At 42.1% G+C, this 11,480-nt stretch overlaps 3 pseudogenes; all 3 read right to left on the reverse strand.

Annotated features, from left to right (window-relative positions):
• Positions 1–694: 694 nt before the first annotated feature.
• LOC147978229 (small polypeptide DEVIL 6 pseudogene) lies at positions 695–999 on the reverse strand (annotated as a pseudogene).
• A 2,595-nt stretch (positions 1,000–3,594) lies between these two features.
• LOC147978230 (small polypeptide DEVIL 4 pseudogene) lies at positions 3,595–4,080 on the reverse strand (annotated as a pseudogene).
• Positions 4,081–10,092: 6,012 nt separating this feature from the next.
• Positions 10,093–10,568, reverse strand: LOC147978231 (small polypeptide DEVIL 4 pseudogene; annotated as a pseudogene).
• Positions 10,569–11,480: the final 912 nt, after the last annotated feature.

Genomic DNA, 11,480 nt, shown 5'->3' on the forward strand with positions numbered 1-11,480 from the left:
TCAACCATGAGTTTGAGGGGGGGGGGGGGGGTGTTAGAGTTATATTAACTGATGTCTTTTGGCCTTTTACATTCTAGTCTCTTGGCATCCTCTTGAAGCCTTTTGGCATTCTCATGTATGTGTATATATGTTGGCATTGGCCTCCTAATAATATAAGCTGCATATTTCCAACAGGCACCAACCAAACACACCCGTGACAACGCTGCCTATTCTCCGAGTAAAGTTATCAGTGTCATACTGTCATGGAAATGTTACTACCATCTTTAGAAATCATAATCACTACTTTTATTTGGTTGCATGTACAACTATTTGAATTTTGAACGAAGATACTAGTACATATCAATCTTGCCAACTGCACCCCGAGATATATTCGACAAATTCATTCCCAGAATGCATGCCTTTGGGATGACCTTGCATGAGAAATTAATCGTTCTGACAACTGATCCAATCGAATGAAGCAAAGAACATTCTGGAAGAGTGTATATATGCATTATTAGCAATTAGCTAACTACTCAGGGGACTCACAATCATGCTTCAACAGTACGGATCATACAATGTGATGATGCCAATAGACATATAACCCTTTCTGAGAACTTCCATACTAAGTGTTTCCTTCTTTTTCTTGAGATCTTCCATTTCTGATGGAGCAACTTCACAACAAAGATACCAAGACCTAACATCTCAATGCATGCACATCCTTGACGTTGCAGGACTTTGGAGAACCACACCACACAAAACTTCAACATAGAAATTTACTACGTGCCCTATGAACATACACACCAAAGAAACAGTCATGCCTAGCCTAGCCTAGCCTAGCTACAAACAAGAGAGGACCAAATGAAGAACAACACCTATGTAGGGTCAGTCATGGCAGCAGATGAGCATGACAACGCATCGCCGGATGATGTAGAGCCTGGCCTTGTGCTGCCTCAGCATCCTGCAAAATCCTCCTCCGCCTGACCCCTTGTCCTTGCTGCCATGGCTCTTCACCTTGTTCATCCTAGCTGAGAAGGAAGGCTCCCTTGTAGCAGGAAGCCTTCCTTCTCAGCAGGAAGTGTGGAGACGTTGGGTAAAGAGAGTTGGGGGCATAAACCCCTTGTAGCAGGAAGTGTGGAGGCACATGCAGCAGCCTCTCTCAATGGGTGCAGCAAATTCCGATGACACTCCAGGGGACAATCGCCTAGAAAGCAGGGAAGTTGGTTACGGTGGAGTTCAAGAGTCGAGACCAAGGACAACTAGACACATGCTCTTGTACTGTCGTACAGTGTATGAAAATAATCCGAACGAGTAATGAAACGCTGCAATGACAAGCAAAACGAGCTGCAGAAAATCTCCCCCCTAAGCCAGCTACAGCCGCTTTACTTCACCTCGATGATCTTGATCCTCTCGTGGAGCAGCTGAAGACGACCCGCTCAAATGCCTTGGTGGAGATATCCGTGAACTGATCGTCGGTGTCGATGAATTTGATGGTGACCATGTCATCCTCGACACTACTTCTGATGTAGTGTATGTCTCGTTGTTGCAAAGGAGGGATTTTTTAGTGGGTGTAAGCCATTTATAGCTAATTTATTACTCTCTCCCTCCGGAATTACTTGACGTGTAATGGATGTATATCTAGACCTAGGTTTACATACATCCATTTCATGTCAAGTAATTCCGGACGGAGGTAGTAGTGGTGTAGTTATGTGAGATTCTATTTTTCTAGGGTTGTCGAGCCGTCAAAGACGGGACTTTTTGGATAGGGTTAGGGTCCAGGGTTCTCAATTTGTTGAGGGTGATGTTTTTAGGTTAGGGTCTAGGGTTGTCGAGTCATCGAAGGCAAGGCTTTTAGGTTAGTGTTAGGCCTCTCCCAATGCATTGGCGCTAAAGTGGGGTGCTAAGTGCAATAAAATGCTTAGCAACTAATGCCCTCAATGCATCGGTGCTTAGATTTTGTAGCTAAGCCTCCTCTATTTAATTGTTTAATAATAAACCTCCTTCATGTATTGGTTGGTAGTCTTTTGCCTAGGTCCACGTGCTTAGCATTGGTTTTTATTGGGGTCACTATAATGCTCTCTCTCCTCTCTAATTGCTTTGCCACATCATATTTCTTCCTATGTGGCACCCTTAGCACCTGTACACCGTGGAGCACTGGAAAGGGCCTTAGGGTCTATGGTGCCGAGTCATTGATGACGAGCCTTTTAGGGTAGGGGTAGGGTCTAGGGGCTTATCACAAATTGATCACAACAACAATCCAACATATATATCACAAATTGTTCACATCAACAATCCAAAAAATATGTCAATAGTTCATCACAGCACAACATATATACATATATCAGAAAACCATCACATTGTAACTTGTTCATCAGAGCAACATAGTTAATTGAAACCTGCTTTCCCCATGTTTTTTTTGCTTTTATGTAGTAATTTTCTGGCTGGTTAGTGACTTTGTTAATTCAAAGCCGGTCTCATGCATCTCGAGTTTTCATTCTTTAAAAATAAAAACTGTTGCAAGTTTCTCGGACATTGTTAAAGCTAACTAACCACGTACAAACTTGTGCTACCGGTCTATTCTGGAGACCAGAAAACACACAACGCTAGATTGACATGTTTTCACATTTTTCTGCTTGGTCAATTTTGTAAACTGAATTCCTATTCGGTTCCAAAGACAGCGTCGACGCTCGACGCCCCACCGCTGCGGCGGTAGTGGTGCCGCGGTTTTCACATCTGTGGTATGCAGCAAACCGCCCAGACTTCAGAGCCACTGGTCCAAGTAAATAGCAACTAGCACCATGATTAGCACTAGTTAAGCTGTTCCAAGCCATAATTTACATGGTTGATCTGAACCTGGACTTGAGTCCAGAAGAAAGTACATGGCAAGTGGGGTTGCAGGATGAAGCATTTTTCTTACGCAGCCTCCAATGGCGGGTTAAACGGGGCCTCTGGGCTGATTAAAGAACAAGAGAGCCATCTTGCACTAAACCCAAAGTGCCTCCTCGAGATTCAGGTTGAGGCGAGTATACCCTGTTAGCAGCAACATCTCACCAAACAATACTGCAAGTACTGTACTGCCCCGTTTACCAGAAATTTAAAGCTGGGTATCTCCTAGACAAACTGGTTTTTAAGTACGTATGATGTACTACAACTGCAAGAAAGTCGCGGGAGCAAAAATATGTGTCTTTCAATGTGTGTCTGCAAATTGGACAGAAGATAAAATGAGTATTTCAATGTCTAAGTGTGAGGTTACCATCAGAAATAGAAATTTTCTGCGGAAAAAAACATGTTCAAAGTCTGCCCTGAAATGTTGGCCTCACAAAGTAAAATTTCCCTGAAATATTAAGGTGCCAATTTCCTGAGTAACTTTGCAAATTCATTCCGAAAATGCACTCCTTTGAGATGGCCTTGTGTGTGAAATCGTCCCAACAACTAACCTAATCGAGCCAAATAAGAACACCCCAAAAGGACGCAATCAGAGACTCACAAGTCACAATTATGGTACAATTGGATGATGCCAAGAGATAATCTTTTGCTCAGCACTTTCATAATAATTGTTTTTTCTTTTTCTTTTTTCTGAGACCTTCCATTACTGATGGAGCAAATTCACAACAAAGATGGCAAGACCAAACATCTCAGATAGTACATGCACATCCTTGCCGTTGCAGGACTTAGGAGAACCATGGCACCACACAAAACTTCTACATCCAAACTATCCGTCAGCTAAATCTATCTAAACATACACTACCCTACGAACACATACACACAACAGAGAATCTGTCTAAGCCTAGCTAGCCTAGCTACAAACGAGAACCAAACGAAGAACAGGACACCAATGTAGGGTCAGTCATGGTAGCAGAGGAGCATGGCGACGCATCGCCGGATGATGTAGAGCCTGGCCTTGTGTTGCCTCAGCATCCTGCTGATCCCTCCTCCTCCTGCTGACCCCGTGTGCTCGCCGCCATGGCTCTTCACCTTGTTCATCCCTGGCTGAACAAGAAGGTGGTGATTGAGCTAGGTGGTGAGCTGGAAGAAAGGCTCCCTGCTCTGCTTTTCCACTGCTGCTATAGTGCTATACTGGATGGGTCTGCCTCTGCTTTGGCGTTGCCATGCTTATATAGGAAGGGTACGGCATGGCCAAATGGCACAAAAGACAAACTACTCTGACATCATCCTCACATCTTTTCCTACTTGCAAGTATAAAAAGCTTATGAGATGTTGGGGGCATAAACCACCTGTAGCAGGAAGTGTGGAGGCACATGCAGCAGCCTCTCTCAAGGTGCGGCGGATTCCGATGACACTTTAGGGGACAATCGCCTAGAAAACTGGGAAGTTGGCTTCACTGCAGTTCAAGTAGACAGCTCTCCACTTGTACAGTTTATGAAAATAATCCACACGACTAAAGCGCAAGCTCTCACTGTTGCGCACCGGCGACGCGCTCAGCAACATGATGGCACAACTAAGGTGGTCAAATGCGCGTGTGGGCAATTCTAGCGAGCGTTCATTTTTTTCGAAACCGTTGGTGAGGGTTTAGGGTTACCGAATGCCACCACAATTGGGTTTCACTACAGAAATAACCGGCATCCACGTAATTTTTCTTAGAAACTGTAGTGAGGCAGTAAGCACATTTTAACCGTGATTTGAGCCAGTTCGCCCCATGTGCCATGCTGCAGTAGCATAGGGCGTGTGCCGCATGCCGTGCGGTTACAACTGTTACCTAGCTCGATCGGAAGCAACTGTTTCATTTCACTCGTCTCCCACCTCACCTCTATCTTGCTTCCCCCCGTCCCCCCCTACCCGCTCTCGCGCTCGACGATGGTAGCGGCGGGACTCAATCGACAAAGGAGGGACCAGTGGCTAGGGAAATGACTACAAGGTGGATGACTAACTCGGGCCTCGGGAGCGCAATCTTCCCTCGACAACCACGTCCGCGGTGGCCGGTGCATGCGGAGGTGGCGACTCTGGCACACGCGGTGGTGGCCAATCTTACGCAAGGCCATCGCTGGGCCTCCCACTTCGATGGCGTCAAGTGAGTCCTCCTCCTTTGTCCTTCTCAGCTAGCAATTTCCCCCTCTGATTTAGGAATCCATAGTTCCATTTGAGGATTTAGGGTTTAAGGCAAATTAGTAATTAATAATTAGGGTTTCTATGTCATTTGGTATTGGGGTTTGTATAATCAGGTTTTGTGCGTCAATTTGGTAATCTTGGGTTTCTCGGAATTTGGTTATTTATCATTAAGTCAATTTGGGAATTAAGGTTTGGAATATGATATATGCAAAATAAGGTTTCATCCCAAGGCTGAGACAATTTGGTGAATGAACTATGCCCCTCTCATACATAAGTTTTGTTAATATATGTTAGCACTGATTGAAACATAGGGGTAGGGAATAAATGATTACATGTATTATATGCCGGGGGGGGGGGGGGGGGATGGAGCTTATAGATTGTGATGGAATAGTTGAAGGTATGCTTTAGGCATTTTGAGGAGGAGAAAATATTGAATATTACTACAGTTAAAGCAAATGAGCCAATACCCCTGAATTTAACCAAGGAAAGCATCATTGAGGAGCACGTTACTATAGGTTCGGGGGAATGGGTAGTATATATTGTTGATCATGATGTTTTGATTTCCCCTTCACTAGATGTCATTGGGGAGCATGTGCCTATAAGTAATGCACACCATGATGTTGAAATCAATTTCCTTTATCTCAGCACACACAAAGAAGCAACATTTAGAAAGAAAATACTATATCGGAGCATGTTATCTCTCAAGATGTTGACTATGGAGAAGATTTTCACTATGACATGCGTGGATACAGAGAAGAGGAACGTTAAAAACAAAGGGAATAAGAAATGGAAATTGTTGAGAGGCTTAAAGAAAGCAAGAGGCAAAGGGGTGATACTTTGCTTCACTTTGAAGGAGATGCACAAGTGAAGAGGTGTGCACAGGGGAAGAGAACCTAGATTCTGGACATGGACATCAGCCTAGATCACACATTGATGCTAACTATGGCAAAGAGCATGATTTTGTTCCATCACTAGACGAAGAGTGCTTTCCTGGTGACTTGGTGTAGTGATGAAGATGATAGTGTAACACCTTTTCCACTACCTAGTGGAAGGAACAGAAGGACAAAGAAGATGAAGGATATGAGGTGGTATGATCAGACATTGCCTGATGCACATGAACAACTTTTCAAGAAGTTTTGCTTCGGTGGTGTCCATCAGTTTAGATGACCACTTAGGGATTACCACATAAAGCTTTTGAGAAACTTTGAGTATCACATGAAATGTAGAGATAGGGTCATTGTCAAGTGCACAGAGGAAGGGTGTCCATTTCACTGTTTTGCTTTTAAGGTTGCCCATAAGAAGACCATTGCATCAGCAAGATAAACGTGGAGCACACTTGTGGTGTGCATGGAGAGAAAACATAAAGGCTGGGGCATGTGAGCATACATTCATATGGAGTTGATAAAATCATGGAAAATACTAAGGTAAATTATGGAGTTGAAGTGCCAAAGACCAAGGCCTACATGGCAAGGATCATGTTAAGGTGGTGCAAGTTGACCAGAAGGCACAATATAGAAGAACGAGGGATCATCCGCAGACAGTCATTGATACAAACCATGGAAGCTGGTGCATTGTGAGTACAACACAACCAGAAAATTACCAAGTCCTAAATTTAGATTTCGGTTAGTTTAGCGTTACTATAAATGGATGCAGACATGTACATATATTTTCTGAATTGTGTAATTTAGCGTTACTATTCGGAAAATGTAGTAACACTTAGTTTAGCGTTATATAAATGGAAGCATGACTCGTCTTGAGCATTCATTTAAAATAAATAAAATATGTTATAAGTTTCTCGGTCGTCGTTACAACTAACTAACCATGTTCACTTGTGCTATTGGCCTATGGTTTGAAGACAAGAAAACCACAACACTAGATTGATAGCTTTGTACATTCTTTTTGTTTGGTCGATTTTGTAAGCTGAATTCCCATTCAGTTTCTAGCAGATTTTCTAAACTAGATGGACACGACTCGAGTTGAGAGAACTAATAGCGGCTCCTAGCAAAACATGCCAACTCCGTGAAAAGTAATATTGATGAACCTTGACAATGTGTCATGTGCAACATTTCTTTTGTCTCTCAATATGTGTTATCAAGCTTAAGACGAGTACTTGGCACCCTTGTGTAGCTCAACCTCTCTTATCGAAATCGATACATATTCTAGAACTAGATTAACACTTAAAACCCAAGTCACATGGCATTCTGAATCTGTTCACTTGAGAGGGCCCGATGAACATCTGTCTGAATTGGAGGAACCAATGCCATTTTGGTTGACCATGTCTTGTTTCATGTTTGATGAGACCCACCCAAAATTTACCTTTATAACTACTAGTTACAGAGTAGCATTTTATAGACCTTAAGGGAGTCTGTCCTCATGCGGAGAACATGCAAGAACCTCAAGTCTAGGACATGGAATAGACAATATCTTGCTGTATCTCAAAGTGGGTCTTTCTGACTCAGTGATCCCTATCCACGGGTCCATACTATCAGTTAGCATCATCTTTATGCTTGTGACTACATAGTCATCAACTGAATCTTATACTAGTAAAATGATATGTGTCCATATAACCTTATCAACTAGGGACCATTTGAGCAATCATCATACAATATGTAGTCTCACAAATAAGTCACATAGTTATTGATATATATTAGTAATGTTGTTCAAGGACAATACAAATAAGCCATGAATACATAAGGAAATGCCACCATCACATGATTGCCTCTAGAGCATATTTCTAGCATGTATCAGTTCACAAGAACACCTAGGGAGTACAACATAAAGCTTCTTGAGCAACTTTGAGTATAACATGAACTGCAGAGGCAGGGTCATTGTCAACTGCACGGAGGAATGGTGTCAATTTTACATGGTTGCTTCTAAGATTGCCCATAAGAATACTTTCTGTATCAGGAAGATAAATCTGGAGCATGCTTGTGGTGCACATAGAGAGAGCACAAATGTCACTCTAGATTGCATGGACAAGGTATGTGAGCAGGCATTGAGATCATATCCTGGGACTGGGTTGATACAATCATAGAAAATTCGAAGGTGAAGTATAGAGTTCAAGTGCCAAAGAACAAGGTCTGCATGGGCAACGGAGAAGACAATTAAGGTGGTGCAAGGTGACCAGAAAGCACAATATACATGGCTGAGAGATTATTTGTAAGCAGTTATTGATACAATCCTAGGAAGCAGTTACAAATCTAGGAAGCGGGTGCATTGTGACTACAACACAGTTGGAAAATAATTCAAGTCCTAACCCTATATTTCATTATAGGTTTTACTGTCTCAATGTTGCAATGGATGGATATCTTAATGATTGCATGCCATCTGTAGGTAATTTATTAGTGACAGAGTTGTGAGATATTAACTATCTAGGGTTGCCAAGTCGTTGAAGACGAGGCTTTTAGGATATGATTAGGGTCTAGGGTTGTCAAGTTATCGAAGGCGAGTCCCTTAGGTTAGGGTTAGGGTCTTGAGTTGTCGAGTCGTTGAAGGTAATTCTTTTAAGGTAGGGTTATGTTCTATATGTATTTATAACAAATTGATCATTACAACAGATCAACATATATATATATATATATATATATATATATATATATATATGTGTGTGTGTGTGTGTGTGTGTGTGTGTGTCTATATATATATATATATATATATATATATATATATATATATATATATATCACAGATTGTCCACATCAAGAATTCAACATGTATGTGAATAGTTCATCACAACATAACAACATATATATCAGAAAGTCACAACATTGTCACTTGTTCATCACAGCAACATGGTCAATTCAAGGCTGGTATAGTCTGGTATTTTTTTCACTTCTATGTCAGTAATTTCCTGGGTGGTTGATGACTTTTTTAATTCAAAACCAGACTAGTCTCGCACCTTCATTCTAAAAAAAACATGTTGCAATTTTCTTGGGCGTTGTTACAGCTCGCTAACCATGTTCAACTTGTGCTACTGGCCTATGGTCTGGAGACCAGAAAACCACATCACTAGATCGACAGGTTTGCACATTCTTCTGTTTGGTCAATATTTGTAAAACTGAATTTCCATTATGTTTCCGAAGACAGCGCCGATGCTTGACGCCCCGCCGCTGCGGAGGTAGTGGTGCCGCGGTTTTCACATCTGTGGTTTGCAGCAAACCGCCCGGAGTTCAGAGCCTTTGGTCCAAGTAAACAGCAACTAGCACCATGATCAGCACTAGTTAAGCTGTTCCAAGCCATAATTTACATGGATGGCCTGAACCTGGACTTGAGTCCTGAAGAAAGTACACGGCAAGTGGGGTTGCATTATAAAGCGTTTCTTACGCGGCCTCCAATGGCCGGTTAAACGGGGCCTCAGGGCTAATACTATAAGAAGATGCACATGAGAGCCACCTTGCACTAAACCCAAAGTGCCTCCTCGAGTAAACAAAGCGTCGTGTAAATAAGATTTTTGTTTCAGGTTGAGGCATGCATCCATTGAGTGCTTCTCGTTTCTGTGGCCAGTGCTGCTCGGTTTACCACAAATATGTCCTAGATAAACTGATTTATATGATAATAATACTGCCAGAAAGCCACTAGTCCTTGACCATGAGCAAGGTGTTGTGTGTAGATAGTCTCTCAATGTGTCTGCAAACTGGGCAGAAGTTAAAATGAGTCTTTCAATTTCTAAGTGTGAGGTTATCATCAGAAATAGAACCTTTTTTTAGAAAAAATTATGTTTGAATTTTCTCCTGAAACGTTGAACTCACAAAGTAAAATTTCGCTGAAATTTTGAGGTAAAACAAGGACAATGCTGCATTTTTTCTGAATATCTTTGCAAATTCAGTCCCAAAATGCACTCCGTTAAGATGGCCTTGTGTGCAAAATCGTCCCATTAACTGACCCAATCGAATTTCCTGCAAAAAAAAATGACCCAATCGAACGAAATAAGAACACCCCAAAAGGACACATATAAACGTTAGCAGTTAGAGGTTCACAATTCACAGTTATGCTTCAACAGAACAAACAATTGGATGATGCCAAGAGATAATCTTTTGCTCAGCACTTCCATAATATTTTTTTTCTTTTTCATTTTTCCGAGACCTTCCATTAGACCAAACATCTCAGATACATGCACATCCTTGCCGTTGCAGGACTTAGAGAACCATGACACCACACAAAACTTCAACATCATACGTCAGCGAAGTCTATCTAAACACACACACACACACCAGAGAATCTGTCTAAGCCTAACTAGCCTAGCTACAAACGAGAACCAAACGGAGGACAGGACACCAATGTAGGGTCAGTCATGGTAGCATAGGAGCATGACGATGCATCGCCGGATGATGTAGAGCCTGGCCTTGTGTTGCCTCAGCATCCTGCTGATCCCTCCTCCTCCTGACCCCTTGTGCTTGCCGCCATTGCTCTTCACCTTGTTCATGGCTGAGCAGTAGGGTGGTGGTTGAGCTAGGTGCCTAGGTGGTGAGCTGGTAGGAAGGCTACCCGCTCTGCTCTTCCACTGCTGCTACTGGATGGATGGATGGATCGGCCTCTGCTGTGGCATTGCCATGCATATATAGGAAGGGTACGTCGTGGCCAAATGGTACAAAATGACAGGCTACTCTCTCACATGATCCTCACATCTTTGCCTACTAGGAAAAGACGCTGGGTAGAGAGAGTTGAGGCCATATGCCCCTTGTAGTATGCAGCAGACTCTCGAGGTGCAGCGGATTCCGATGACACTCCAGGGGACAACCGCCTAGGAAGTCGGGAAGTTGGCTTCACTGCAGTGCAAGACCAGGGACAAGTAGACAGATCCTCTTGCAAAGTTATTGGAATAATCCACACATAATATAGGTACACTTTGTCGAAAAATGTAGACATATAGTGCTTATTAGAATCTTTTAAAGTCAAGAACTTCGTCAATTTTGGCCAAATTCATAGAAACAATTGTGAGCATTTAGAATACTAATCAATGGAGTTAGATTCATCATGAAAAACATTTTCATATGGTATATATATTTGGTTTTGTAGATATTTATTTTCTATATAATCATGGCCAAACACTGTGAAACTTGACTTCTACGCCAACTGATGCACACTATATTAAAGCACCATATTATACTAACTGTATAATATAAAAAAGTTAGAAGAATCTAATATATTCATAAAATTGACCATAACTTATATCAAAATGGCAACGTCCAAGATATATAGAGGATAGGAAATAGTAAGTGATAAGAAAGCCTATAAATTATGGGATAACTTTCCAATCCTTTGTTGGGTGCTGGACAGCAACAATGCGCTGCATAAATTCACCGACACGACAAATATACACACTACACAGCCTCTTTCACTTGTGATGAACTTTGAGGACAACTTCAACCAACAAGTAAATAGCGGAATAACACAAACAACATGCACAAGTGACACAGGATTAACATGAAAAAACCTCC

Source organism: Triticum urartu, chromosome 3A (genome assembly GCF_056163025.1).
Source record: "Triticum urartu cultivar PI428250 chromosome 3A, HENAU_Tu73, whole genome shotgun sequence".
Classification (NCBI taxonomy): Eukaryota; Viridiplantae; Streptophyta; class Magnoliopsida; order Poales; family Poaceae; genus Triticum; species Triticum urartu.